Raw genomic sequence first — 14,137 nt, 5'->3', positions numbered from 1 at the left:
AAGCACATTTGTAATGTTATGCCTCTACCACCTCTGCCCGTTCCAGAACTTTCTCACCATCGCAAATAGAAATCTGTCCCCACTGATTTTTAGCCGTGCAATTTTGGTAAGTTGCCAATTCCTTCATCTGCAAATTAGGGCTAATCAGGCTACCTCCTAAAGAGGGTGATTGTCTGGGTGACATGACAAAATGCATGAACACTGCTTAGCACTGTGCCTGCCACTGTGTTCTGCTGAGTGAGTACTCAATACGTGTTGCTACCGGAAAGAACAAGCAGAAAGAAAATTCAGATCCTTTAGAACCTGGAGGGAGACGCGAAGTAAGATGTATGTAGTTCATGGAAAGTGTGCTGGACAGACTCTTGATGGGGCTTGACCAGAACTCTATGGGCAAATAACCCCTCCAGGCTTGGGGCTGCAGGCGGTTACCTCAAAAATTCCTTCCAACACCAGCACGACATCTGACGTGTCGTGGGAACTCAAGAAACTCCTGAACGTGAGATTGAACGAACAGGTACATAAACACCTCGCTGTGCAAAGGGAGGAGAGAGATCATCTGGTCTTACTTGTCAGTTTATCACCAAGAAGAATGAGACTCAGAGAAGCAGAGTGACTTACTCCAGATTGCATGATTAGGGACAGAGCTGTGTGAAATAGCCAAGGTTCCTAAGCATATCGCGAAATCTTACCTTGAACCAGCACCCAGGAGAATAGCAGAAAAACCCGAGAAAGCCTGAAAGGCCCATATAATGCCTAATTTAGAGCACAAGGTTTACAAATGTGCATTGTCATGGTCCCTACGCTGACTACAGATTTGATTCAGAATGTTGCAAATAATTGTTTTTCAGTAAGCAGAGAACATTTCCTTCCACTTTAAGGGCAATGGTCATTCTGGTAAGAAGGATCATGGAAAATAACTCCTTTAAAACCCGTGATTCTTGGAGAACTAGGAATTGTTAAAAGACCCAAAATAGCCCTCACATTTTAAAACCTCACCCAGCTTCGGTCTTATTTGTCAGGTATGGACGTTAATACTCTACGGAGCTGCGGTGAGAATTAAGTGAGAGAAAGAACGAGATGGGGGCTCTCGCCCAGTGCCTGGCATAGGGATGGTATTCAGCAAATATTTGTCGCGAGCAAAGGGGGATGTTATTGATGAAGCGTGCTCTCCAGCCGCATCAACAGCCCACTTGACCCTGCTGGGAAGATTTGCTGGTGCTGTACACACTTTGTCTGCAGTGTGACCCAAAGAATAACCTCGAGGGAGGAGGTAGCCATTAGGACTGAAGCAATTTACAGCCAGCACGTGCTGCTGTTTTGCTGCTTTTCCCCAGGTTGCAGTCAGGCAGAAATGGCTTCCCATGTTTACTGGAAACATTGAGAAGTGTCTCAGCGACAGTGATGCTGTGGCTGCCGGTTCCAGTCTATTCCCAGGCATACAGGTCACTTGGCTGAGAGGCAGTCAGTTATCTCATTCCCAAGTAGAGCAATGATGGGAAGAATCCTGACTGGGGATCAGGACACTGGGTCCTAGACCCTCCCACTTATTAGCTCACACTCTCAGGGAAAGGGCTTCACTCCTGTGGAGCTCAGGGTCCTCTTCTGTGAAACAAGGGGATTGGAATGAATGATTTCTGTGACCCCCTCCAGCTTGACAACACCATGTTTTATTTATTTATTCCACTCACAAGCTTTCCAAGTACTGCTGCTCAGTGAAAATATGAGTGCCCATACGTGTGTACGATCACACATACACAGGCACCCACAGACACACATGCATTCTCTTATATCCAGAATCTTCCCTAGGGGAAATAGCACAAAAACCTAATAGCCATTTTACTCACCATCTTTAGAGTGACATAACCCAGACGCTCCTGGACTAGGACCTCATCTTCCTTGTGACTCGGTGTTTCTGCTGCCAAATGAGGTAGAAATGGTGCAATCTGATTTCCACCTCCTCAGAGCAACTGCTGCTGTGGCTGCTGCAGCCGCCCGCCTTGCCTTTGACCATGCTGCATCAGCACAGAAATGCTGAGCACAGCACATTTCTGAGCTTCGGGAGGCAGACTGGATTGCTGCAGAGGGAACTGGGTTTCCATTCTTCCAAACGCTATTTCCACCCAGAGAGTTTCTCTGTGGCGGGAGGAAATTTACTTTGAAACATCGCAACCTCCAAAGGGATGCATTTCAGAAAACTTGGCTTTTTCCAAGATCAAGTCCCCCTTGTGAAGTCAGATTTAATCTTTTGGGATTGTGATGTCGCTTCCCACTAAGGCCCCGCTTGTGTTTGTTGGAGGGGACTGTGACAAGGTCTTTAAAGCATCCTAGTGCAAATGCCTGGCTTTTCCCTTAAAGGGGGATGTTTCTGGCCATGGTTCTGGATGACATCATTCGACCTGATAGAACGAGATAGTCTCTGTGGTCCTGGCTTTCCAGGCATAATCTGCTGGGACTAGAACAGGGCAGACCCTGGGACTCATTAACTATGAGGGTAAAGTTCACTTTTTAACTCCCACAAATGCCTCCCTGAAATGCTTGCTCAGTTTTGGGGGTGCCTGTTTCATTGGTAGCCAGTCTTCACCTCCACATAAATCTTATAGCTGATGGTCTCTGGTTTTAGTTTTCTCATCTGCAAATTAACACCACTCAGCACGATCCTGAGAATTGTTTAGGTGATTTATGAAAACGGTCCCCAAATCTTTTTGAGTATGTTCTCCATTAGTAAAAATGTATTTCCATGTTCACCTTCAATATATGTATATTTATGTATTTGTAAGTTATATAGCACACTAGTAGCATTAGCTAATGTCTGAATTCATAATATACACTAAGGATGGGGTAGGTTACCAAGGGCAGTGTATATAAAATGATATTTTGAATCATTATGATAAGTTAAAACATTTTGACCAACTTCTTCTTGGATCTGAATAAGTCATCATTGTTTCAGTCTTGTAATACGGTTGTGAATAGGGTTGTGATATGTGAGAGCTCTTACTATGAGTAGACATGTTGGTTCCACCTTTGCTTCTTGCTTGTGTTACTAGGAGTTGCTTCTGTTTGGGATTTCTTCACAGGAATCTTTCCAGGCCAAACATCCACTTTGATGGGAGGTTAGTTTAGTTAAAACTAGATCGTGTAATTTGCAACTCCACTTACTTAGTTTAGTTAAAACTAGATGGTGTAACTTGCAATTCCACAGTGTGGAACTCTCACTCTTCCCCCAATATAACGTGTTTGCTGTAAGTGACACACGGATAGTAAAAAATCATCAATGTCAACCCATAGATTAGATATTAATAGAGATGAATTTCCCCCACATTTATAATAGGAGGCTTTGCTATTTTCTTTTCGGCACTTCAGCGGATAGTTTTGTATATCCATCCCCTCTCCGGGGATATACATGTGCTTGTACCATTTTTAGAAACCCCCGAGTTAAAGAATGTTAATGTGTTTTGTAAAATATAAGGAACTGCCCTGGCTGGTGTAGCTCAGTGGATGGAGTGCCAGCCTGTGAACCAAAGGGTCACTGGTTTNGTGTTTGCTGTAAGTGACACAAGGATAGTAAAAAATCATCAATGTCAACCCATAGATTAGATATTAATAGAGATGAATTTCCCCCACATTTATACTAGGAGGCTTTGCTATTTTCTTTTCGGCACTTCAGCGGATAGTTTTGTATATCCATCCCCTCTCCGGGGATATACATGTGCTTGTACCATTTTTAGAAACCCCTGAGTTAAAGAATGTTAATGTGTTTTGCAAAATATAAGGAACTGCCCTGGCTGGTGTAGCTCAGTGGATGGAGCGCCAGCCTGTGACCCAAAGGGTCACTGGTTTGATTCCCAGCGAGGGCACATGTCTGGGTTGTGGGCCAGGTCCCCATTAGGGGGCATGCAAGGGGCGACCAATCTGTTTCTCTCACACATCGATGCTTCTCTCCCTTCCTTTCTCCCTTCATTCCTCTCTCTCTAAAAATAAATAAATAACATCTTTAAAAAATACAAGCAACTGACTAAAGGAATGCAGTGGTGAGGATGAGTACTCAGAGAACATCTTTATTGGCAAAGCTATACTTACCTGTAGCTCTAAAGACTTGTGGACACTTTCCCAAGGAGGGTCAGTTCCACTGTTACTCACAGGAAGGACAGACCTGGTCACTCCCCCATTGTGATTGGAGCCCCAGGTAAGTCGCTCACAATGAGACCTTTCTGACTCCGGACGTGCCCTCTGTGTGACTATCCTAGGCTCCTGGAGCGTAGATCCCACCTGCTCATTCTCAGAATTGGAGGCCCAAGGGAATGTGTTGTCAGAAGAAAGCCTTCTGCAGCTGTAGGATTATAAGCGGGAAGAAAGAAAAACGCTTTTGTGTTGCATCTTCAGAAGGCTTGGTTGGGTTTCAGAGAACCAGAGCTATCAGTACAGGTCTAGGATTTTGGACAAAACACTCAAAAATCCTTGCATCTTGAAAATTTCAGTCGTTTCTTCAAAAGCAGTTAGGTTACAGGGTTCTGATATGAAATGTGTAGGGTCAGGTTATATTGGGTGTTAAGCCAGAAGAGATGCTGCTTGTGACAAGCCAGACTTTGGGAGAGAGAAATGGAATACTCACAGATTACTGCTTAGGCAAAACACTTACCCAGTGAGTCTCTGTAGCTCACCCTGTGATTATACACATAGGGAGGGGCACGGACTTGAAGTCTTCGTGCCTTCCAGATTTTGTTGGGCATGCAGGAACTCTGGAAGCCGGGCTTTCTCTAGAACAGAGTAATAGTTCCTGAAAATCCCTTTGATAGTTGTATGGTCACCTTGAAAACAAGTGAGAAAGACCCCTGTCTGAGAGCAGTCTGGCTTGACTACCTCACTCCAATTCTCTTTGGAATAAATTTGGCTTCTGGAAGAATAATAGGGTAGCCGAAGTTCAAGGAACACGTGTATTCCAGCTCCAAAGAGAGAGATAAAACACCAAGAGATCATTTTAAACACATATTCAGTGAAAAATAAATGGCAGTCTAGGGCCTTCTTTCTTAATACGTTCTCTTGCAGTAGCAGAGTTGCAGCTGGCCACATGCTTCATGGCAAGGCTACTGTTCCCAGCTTTCCTTGCTGTTAGGCATGGCCACGTGACTGAGTTCTTATCCATGGGATCTAAGTCACTTCCACTTTGTATTAAGATAGTTGCTTAAGATACTGGTGTGTTCCTGCTATGCTCTCTTTCTGTTTCTCATGCCATGAAGCCAGACATTATGGTGACCCAGATTTGGATATGTGGGTGGTGGTGACTCTTTAAGGGGTGGCCAAGCAGTGACTGGATCCCTGAGTGGCCACATGGAGTAGGGCTGCTGCCCTCCTCCTGAAGCCTGGCCTACTGCAGTGAGTACTGCGATGGGCTGCCTAGGTCTCTCCCTTCAGGCATGAAGCACTAATTAACCCAGATTCTGGGAACATGGGCTGCTGATAACTTACATTCAGATTCTTCTTCCTTAGGAACTGCTCTTGGCCAAGGAGAGCTGTCCCACCTGAAGTCCCATTCCTCTCCTCAGGGGAAACCCACATTCAATGATTGGTCAATGCTGGGTTGAAAGGTTTGGCCCCAGGCTCCAATTTTGGACAACTGTGAAAGGTATCCAAGCTACAGAGCCTCCTGCGTTATTGCCTGAAGCCTCTGTTGCAAAAGCAACAACCCCTCTGTCCAGCTGCTGTTCTAGAAAACTTTCTCTAGTGACCCTCTGGCATGCAAGCTCCCTTGTTAGTCTATTTCCTTGGGAATCCATCTCAATCTGTAACTGTTATTACATTAATGGGGGAAAAAAACCTTATTTATTCCTTAAGTCTCTGAAGTGTTGGGTTTATTTGTTATAGCACCTCAAATTTAACCTTAATTCAATTAGTAAGTAGTGAAAAACAAACTGACCCGGGAATTAGAAGACCTGACCCTAGTTCTTCTTCTTCTTCTTCTTTTTTTTAGGAACTTGTTTTTTTGACTTGAACTTTACCTCCTTTGGCCTTCATCTTATCTGTAAAATGAAGGGTTTGGATTGGATCACTGTAAAGGTCTCTTCCAACTTTAATAATCTGTGATTATTTTCTTTCCAAAATGGATCTCTTCATGAAATGATAGCAATATCCAGTGGCAGTTGCATTCGTCGAAAATTTCCACCCAAGCAAAAGATTTGGAACAGGGCTCTGCACCATGACCTCTCTTTTGCTTCTCCTCATCCCGTCTCTTCTCCCTTCTGCCTGCACCACCTGTCCTCTATTTCTTTCTGATTCATCTCACCCACCAGCCAGCGAGTAGGTCCAGAAAACCTCAGTCATTTCTTTGAGCTCAGCTGCTGCTGTATGCTTCCAGCTGAAATTCCATCTGGAGCTACTGTTTGAGGCCAACTCCTCCTGTGAGAGCCATCTTTTTTCTGTTGCACCTCGCTGCCCTACACCCCAGGGGGGGGCTTGGGCAGCCCTGGCCACTGAGGACAGACATTGTCCTTTTTCTTCCCCGAGTCAGAGCTCTTTTGGAATCAGGAAGATCTTGATAACCCTGTCTGGGAACAGGATGCTGTCCTCCGCACGGTAACCGGCCAGAAGGGCCTGGCCCTGCCTTCACGGCACTTACACACGAGCGTGGGCACGGCCATCCACACACGGAAAATGGTCTGCTTTTCATTGAATAGGAAGTAGGTTTACATTTTACCTCACCTCATCTCTCAAAGAACTCAGCAAGACTTCTAGTATTCTCATTTTACAGAGGAAGGGAAGCTAAATGGCTTTCCTCTGATGACACTATAATTGGCAGGTTGAGGACAGAGACCCACATTTTCTAGCAACAAAACCTGCACTTTTTTTTTCTTGCCCCTTTTATTAACCTAATAAACTCCGTTTCTGGATCCATGCCTACATCCTCCAGGTGGGTCTCTGGGCTCCCATGAAACCTGGGCCATGTCTTGGTACATAAATTTTCAGTTGGCAATGTCCCTGTCCCTCACCCTCCCCAACTGCATTGGGGATGCCTTGAAAAAAAATGACTAAATATTTTTGGTGTCTAATAAGTTAAATGTGTTTTTCTGCAGTACCCACATCTTTCACTTTGTGTAATGATGGTAGTAATGAGAACTGCTTATATGTGTAGCCAATAGGAAGCTGCCTATGGGAGTAACAGGATAACATGATAAGTCTGGAGAAATCTCCTCTTTCCTTATTGCCCCCCCCCAATATCTTTCTTAAGTGGTGGCACGATCTTTCATTTTATGGCATGCAAGCTTTCAAATGGCGTCCCATGCTGACCTAAATTCACTCTGGTTTATAAAAGGTGTTTCCCAAACTCTTCTCCGAGAGTGAGCTGGGGAAGCAGGTTGTGGGAGAGCTGCACTTGAGACGGGAAGGAAGAGCCACAGCACAAGGAAATGGGGCACGGGAAGTGGATTCTTGAGACATTAGTGGCAAATCATCTAGCCTGGCAGTTTGGGGGTAACAGGCCTTGAAACACCCCAAATCCCTTTCCTGGGCTTTTGCGAAGCTGTTGTGAGTGGTGGGAGTAAAGGTAAAGGTGGGATGTAGGGCACTTTGTCCCAGTTCTGAAACAAGCAGTTCCAGGGTCGAGGGCCGCGTGACTCCAGAGCTGAATCAGAAATGGAGCACAGGCGCGGCCTGGAGTCAGAGTCTTGCTGTCTCCGCGTGCTCCGGGCACCAGGCTGTGCTGCTTCAGCACCGAAGACAGCGCCCCGGGGGCTGCTTTGGAAACTGGGCTGGAGCTCTGCTGCTGTTTACATTGGGGACTTCTGCGTGTTTGATTCAGTGTCCTTGGCAAGCTGTGCTGAAGATTGGAACCTGCGGTCTTAAGGAAGGCTCAGCATCCAAGGGTCTAGCTTTAGCTTCCTTTGGGCTTTACTCCAGGCCAGTAATCAGTTCCCTTTTAAGCCCATTCTTTGGGCTTTAAGGCTCCCTTTTCTTTTTCCAGCCACTTGAGGCATTCGTCTAATCCTGTCTGCCCCATGCTTTTAGAGAGAAGATGAAATTCTGTGGCATCTCTGCCAGCTCCTAATCTCTTTCCTTTTGGTCTAAGTAGGCTCCTTTTTCTCCCTTGGACCTCTGGCTCTCTGTTTTCCATGCAGGAATGGGTTATATAGCTTTGGACTTCAGGGGAAGCATGGTGGATACTAAAGTATAATGACCGAGAACTGGATGCCGATTTCTTTTCCATTTTTGCAGGGAGAACATGGAACTTCTGCAGACACAGTTCCTTAGCAAAATGGGCATGTTCCTACTAGTAGGAATTTTAGGTTTGTTTCAGGCCAAGGTGGAAGACAGTCTCTAAGAATCTCTAGGGCCTCAGAGATGCCACAAATTATGCAATAAAAGACACACAGGTATTCTACCTCTGTGAAAGGTCACTCTGGGTACATTTTGAATTCTTTACTAACCATGAAGTCTAAAACAGGTTAGTTAACTTCCTTTAGTCTCAGTTTCTTGAACCATAGAGCAGGACAACAACAGATACCTACCTTAAGTAAAAATAATGTGATCGCTTATGAGAAATTGTTCTGTTAACTGCAGAGTGCTACCTAATAATTAATAATAATAGTCCTCACAAAAACTTTGATGGCAAGATATTGGCATTTCCATTTTTCTAGCTATTGTAGGGTATGAATGTGTCAAACCATGCCCATCAAAGAGGGGCAGATAGTGATTCCAGGACAATTTCAAGGGAAACTTGTCATCCTGCTTTGAGTTGGCTGTTACCTGTGCACTTGGCTTTGGTCTCTTCTGTATCTGAAAAAAATTTTTCTTCCACTAACTTAATAAGCCAGGGTCACTCACACTGACAATGTGATTTGTAAGACAGTCACAGTGCATCTGGAAACAGCTAGTGACACATCCCTTCCCCCACCCGCAGTCCCCACAGGCTGTTAGACATTTCAGAGCCTTGGGAAAGCCTGTGGGTTCTTACTAGTCATTGCCCACATGTTCCCCTCCATCCATCAGCTACCTTCATGTCACTTCCACTCATGGCTGCCAGATCTCTCGAATGATTTGACTTTCCTCTAGAGTTCCTAAGAAAGACTGCTTTGTCTTTCTCTAGGGGAGGGTAGGCCCTCTAGTCCTAAGTTTGTGAATAATTCCTGCCTAGGTGCTCATGTGGGCATGTAGCCTTTTCCAGTCATCTCGTTATGCCCTCAGATGGTTTGTGCAACAATCGTGCTTGGTTGTCTACACAGCCTCCATTCCCCCTTCTTTTTTAACAGAACTCCAATTGCATTAACCTTTTCTTCACTCCCCATGTGGCCACATGCCCGTGGAAATCTGACTTCACCCTCAGCTCTAGAGTAGGCCTGGCCAGGGAAAAGTATCTTTCTCCTCTCGTAGTTACTTCTGTGAGTTCACTGTAAATGGATTCCTTACCCTGACGAGATGATGGAGTGTCTGGATGAGATGCTGAGAACTGTGGCTGCCACATTATTACCAGCTGAATTTGCAAGCCAGCACTGTGACTGACCGGGCAGAGAGAGGAAAACAACCTGGGTCCTTGCTGAGTTTGCCAAGCCACCAAATCCGTCAGTTCTGAAACCTGCATTTCTTCTGGCCTTCCTGTGATATGAGATAATCAAGTTTTTTTTTAATCGCTTAAGCAGGGGCTTCTCTTACTTGCAGCTAAAAGCATTCTAGTACATGCAATTGCTGGTCAGGAGATGAGTCTAGGTTACTTGTCAAAGATACAGTGCACACTTGAGCTGCTCTTGAGCCCCACCAACAGTACCCCAAATCAATCTCCTGAGCTTCTTACACCAACAGCCTTTTCACTCCTGCTGTTCTTTGTCACTGAGTCAGGTGACATAATATGACAGTAGTTAGAAGAAATTTTCTACCAGTTTGTGGACTCTATTTTGTAGAGGTTGAGATTCATTCTTAATCATAGCTGGTTGTATTTCCTCTGGGTGCCAAGCCTTATTTGCTAACTTAATTGCTTGATGTGTGTAGATTTTCTTTATTTTGGTTGGAAATATGTCCTTTAGTTGTATAGAATGAGGAGCCTACAGGGAAGAAGATTTTTACCAAGGAATAAGACCCTGTTGTTCCTTGGAAGTCAGTTTTGGGGTCCAAGATTCTGTATATAAAGGGTTTCTGGGATCACACTTACTAATCTTCCTCAAAGGAATGCACTGAAAGAGTATCACGTCCATCCTTCTATGCAAGACTCTCTGACAATTTGTCCACTGAAACAATTTCTTCCTCTCAGCTCTGGTGAGTTGTCGGCCTCACAGGGGTGGTAAGGAAGTGGAGAAAGCCATCTTTAAAGACCTATTATTCACACTTGCACACAGGTGAGATTGATAGGCTCCTAGATGGAAATTAGGGGAAAAAGGACAGATGAGGAAATCAAGGGACAAAAGAAGCTGTAAAGAGATTAATTTCATACAGATCCGATAATAAAATTCAGTCAAGAAATCATTTCAACCTTTCAAGTTCAAGTTTTCTTGGGAGGGACATGGAGATACTTTCTCTGTACTTGGGGTTTCATTGTCTAATGGGACTCAGGAGTACCCAACTTTTGGTGTCTCTGGGCTGCACATTCAATACATTGTGACGTGTAGTCCCCCCAAATCTCATGTTTTAAGTAAATTTATGATTTTGTGCTGGGTTGCATTCATAGCCATCCTAGGCCTCATGTGGCCTGCTGGCAACGGTTGGACACCCCTGTAGGGTCATATAAACCAGCAAAAAGTTACTTTTAACTATAAAAGTAGCTGAATGGAAGACATAAATAATTGCCCCTGGCAACAATAGAAGAGCTATCACAAAAAGAGAGGCCATTACTTTTTAAATTTTTCAAATGAACTGTAAAGATAATGGCCTGGAGATGAAAGGAGATTGAGGCTACAGTGGACTAAGAAACGACGGCGGGCATGGGGACGATTTCACTACCACCCCTGTCCTCATCACTGTCACTGCCTCCGACAGCAATGGCATCTGCCGGGGAGCCCCCCTGCACACCAGAGGCAGCCATGCAGCTGCAGTCACACTGTCTCCACAACAGCATTTGAAGGTGCTGTTCCTGCTTTTTGATAATGAAACTGTCAGGGGCTGAGGGGTTTTTAAAACAACTTTATTGAGATATAATTCAAATACCATATAATTTACCCATTTAAAGCATACAGTTCAATTGTTTTTAATTATATTCACAATTATGCCACCATCACCACAATCAATTTGGAAACATTTTCATTGCCCCTGAAAGAAACCCCCAATACATTAGCTCCTTTTCTCCCCAAATCCCCAAGAGCTTTCCTTAAGAATTTTAACTCAGGCCTTTTGGGTGTTGAAGGACTTGTGAAGGCTTGCGCCTCCTGAATTATTAGGATATCACAGCACCACCTCTGTCCCCCGCAAGCTCTACTCGCTGTGGGACTGGTTTTGACAAGACAGGTGAATAGATGGCTTAGTTTGAACTGAGGATGAATTCCTCGATGAATTCTTATTAAATAGCGTTTATCATACACAATATTTGAATGTACCGATTGGGATAGAAAGTTCCAGAACGGCATGTTTAGGCCATTTCTCACTTCTGTATTTATGTGCTGCCCAAGACTGAGGCTGTTGAAGTTTTCAAATAAAATTTCCTTTGCAGTTTGTGCTGAGAGCTGAGAGTGCGGATTCACAGATGACTAAACAAACAAGGCTTCACATCCTTGGTCTCACCTTCAAACAGGGAAATTGGTTACTAAATAACATGTTTCACAAAAGCAAGGGCTCTGTCTCCTTTCCTTTCATCACTGAGCGGTTTAGCCAAGTTGGAAATTGGTATGTGTTCCTGTTACAGAACCCCCAGCAGATCCCTTTGTATTGAAAGCTGGTCGACAAGACTATAACCGTGCTGTGAATTTGAGAGGCAGGATACAAACCTGAATGTTAAAAACATTAGAAAGGCAAGCACTGGGATATTAAAGCGTAAAGCAAGGACCTGGAGTCTTCTGATACCTTCTGTTAAGTAAACGAGGACAGGATATCAGGGAGTGTTTGATTTTGAAAGGGTCCTTCCAGACTGTTCTCCGCCCTGAGACGGAGAGAATATTAAGTAACTTGTCCCCAAATCAAATCGCTATTCAGTGGAGGAAGAGCTGAACTTTAAACCCAAGTCTGCCTAATTCCAAACGGCATTTTCTTACCAGCGCATCAACTCACCGAGAACAAGTAGAGTCATGGAGAAAAACCAAAGACTCAAGAGAGTGAGTGATAAACAGAATACATACTCTGGGAATTCTAGAGGGAGAGTGGAAATTGCCTTTCCCTGCAGCAGAAAATGTGGTCCCGATACCTAGTGGCTATTCTGAGGCGGGGGGGCAGTAGAAGCACCTTTGTTTAATCTCTCTGCGCTTTGTTTGCTCCCCTGGAAGATGCCACGTGGGTGTCTGGTGGGAGGAACGGAGCTTGAAACAGTACTATGCCGTCATCCCTAATAATCTACAAACCTTACAGCACATTTATTTCTTGACTGTTTAAACTCGTGGAGGAAACCACAGGCCTCACATAAATTCCCACGTATGTGTAACAGTGCCAGTGGTGTGACTGTTCTTTCATGCCAGGCAGGAGAGACGTGAAGAGGAGCAAATTCAGACACATGGGTGAGGACCATGGACCTCCTTCTAGTCCCACCCAGCAGGGAACGGTCCTGGTCTCTCCTCTGGGCTCCTGCTAAAAGCTTGTGGAGAAGAATGAGACCATGTCTGAAAAGTGACCTGAACTTCCTGGAGCAAGAAGCTAAATAACTCCAAGGCCTGTAAGTGCCATTATTTGTCTCCCATTTGTAAACCAGATGCAAGAACTGGTCAGGTAAAGGGGGATAAATAGTGATGGAAGGAGACACAACTTAGGGTGGTGAACACACAGTACAACATGGAGATGATGGGTTAGAGAATTGTACACCTGGAATCTACATCGTTTTGTTAACCAATGTCACTGCAATAAATTTAATAAAAATAAGGAATAGCTAATGTGTTGGCTCCATTAGCAGAAAAAGTTTGCGGTTTTAAATGATGGCAGTTTTATATCCATGTCATCAGATACTTTAAATTAAAAAAATCAGCTTTTTGGCTGGAACCGTCATCTCCCAGTGATTCGCCAAAATGACTAACACAAAGGGAAAGAGGAGAGGTACTCGTTACATGTTCTCCAGGCCTTTTAGAAAACATGGAGTTGTTCCTTTGGCTACATACATGTGGATCTACAAGGAAGGTGATATAGTAGATATTAAGGGAATGGACACTGTTCAGAAAGGATGCCCCACAGATGTTCCCATGGCAAAAGTGGAAGAGTCTACAACGTCACCCAGCATGCGGTGGGCATTGTTGCAAACCAACAAGGTGAGAACAAGGTTCTTGCCAAGAGAATTAACGTACGAATTGAGCATATTAAGCACTCAAAAAGTGCTTAAGACCCTGGCTGGTGTAGCTCAGTAGATTGAGCATGGGCCTGCGAACCAGAGGATCGCGGTTCGATTCCCAGCCAGGGCACATGCCTGGGTTGCAGGCTGGTTCCCTGCAGGCCAACTCCCAGCAGGGGACACATGAAAGGCAACCATACATTGATATTTCTCTCCCTCTCTCCTTCCTCTCTGAAGATAAATAAATAAAATCTTTAAAAAAAAAGTGCTTAAGAGATAGCTTCCTGAAGTGTGTGAAGGAAAATGATCAGAAAAAGAAGGAAGCCAAAGAGAAAGTTTCCTGGGTTCAACTGCTGTGTTAGTGTCAGCCTGCTCTGCCCCGAGAAACGCACTTTGTGAGAACTAACGGAAAGGAGCCTGAGCGGTTGGAACCCACTCCCTAGGAATTCATGGCATGATAAGTGTGAAAAAATAAAAGGCTTCTATACTGATAAAAAATCACTTAAGTCCAATAATATTGATATTTCAATGATTTCTACCAATTCATGGAATCAAAAAAAGCTATTTGGAGTCTTTTCTATCAAAAATAAAACATCTAACATATCTCTCGATGCTCCAAAAAATTCAGTTTGAAAGTTAAGCATTTAAGAAAAATATCTGTTGTGAGGATGATAGAAGTAGATCTCTTGGTGAACCACGACATTGTGATTGAAAACTATGTTCTTGGACATCTATGGAAGAGAAATATACTTAGAATTAGTTATACTT

General features: G+C 44.2%; 1 pseudogene; it reads left to right on the top strand.

Annotated features, from left to right (window-relative positions):
* Positions 1–13,058: 13,058 nt before the first annotated feature.
* Positions 13,059–13,827, top strand: LOC118984585 (60S ribosomal protein L21-like; annotated as a pseudogene).
* Positions 13,828–14,137: the final 310 nt, after the last annotated feature.

This window comes from Sturnira hondurensis, unplaced genomic scaffold (genome assembly GCF_014824575.4).
Source record: "Sturnira hondurensis isolate 20B ecotype Veracruz unplaced genomic scaffold, ASM1482457v3 Scaffold0003693, whole genome shotgun sequence".
Taxonomy (NCBI): Eukaryota; Metazoa; Chordata; class Mammalia; order Chiroptera; family Phyllostomidae; genus Sturnira; species Sturnira hondurensis.
This window is presented reverse-complemented; position numbering and strand designations above follow the sequence as displayed.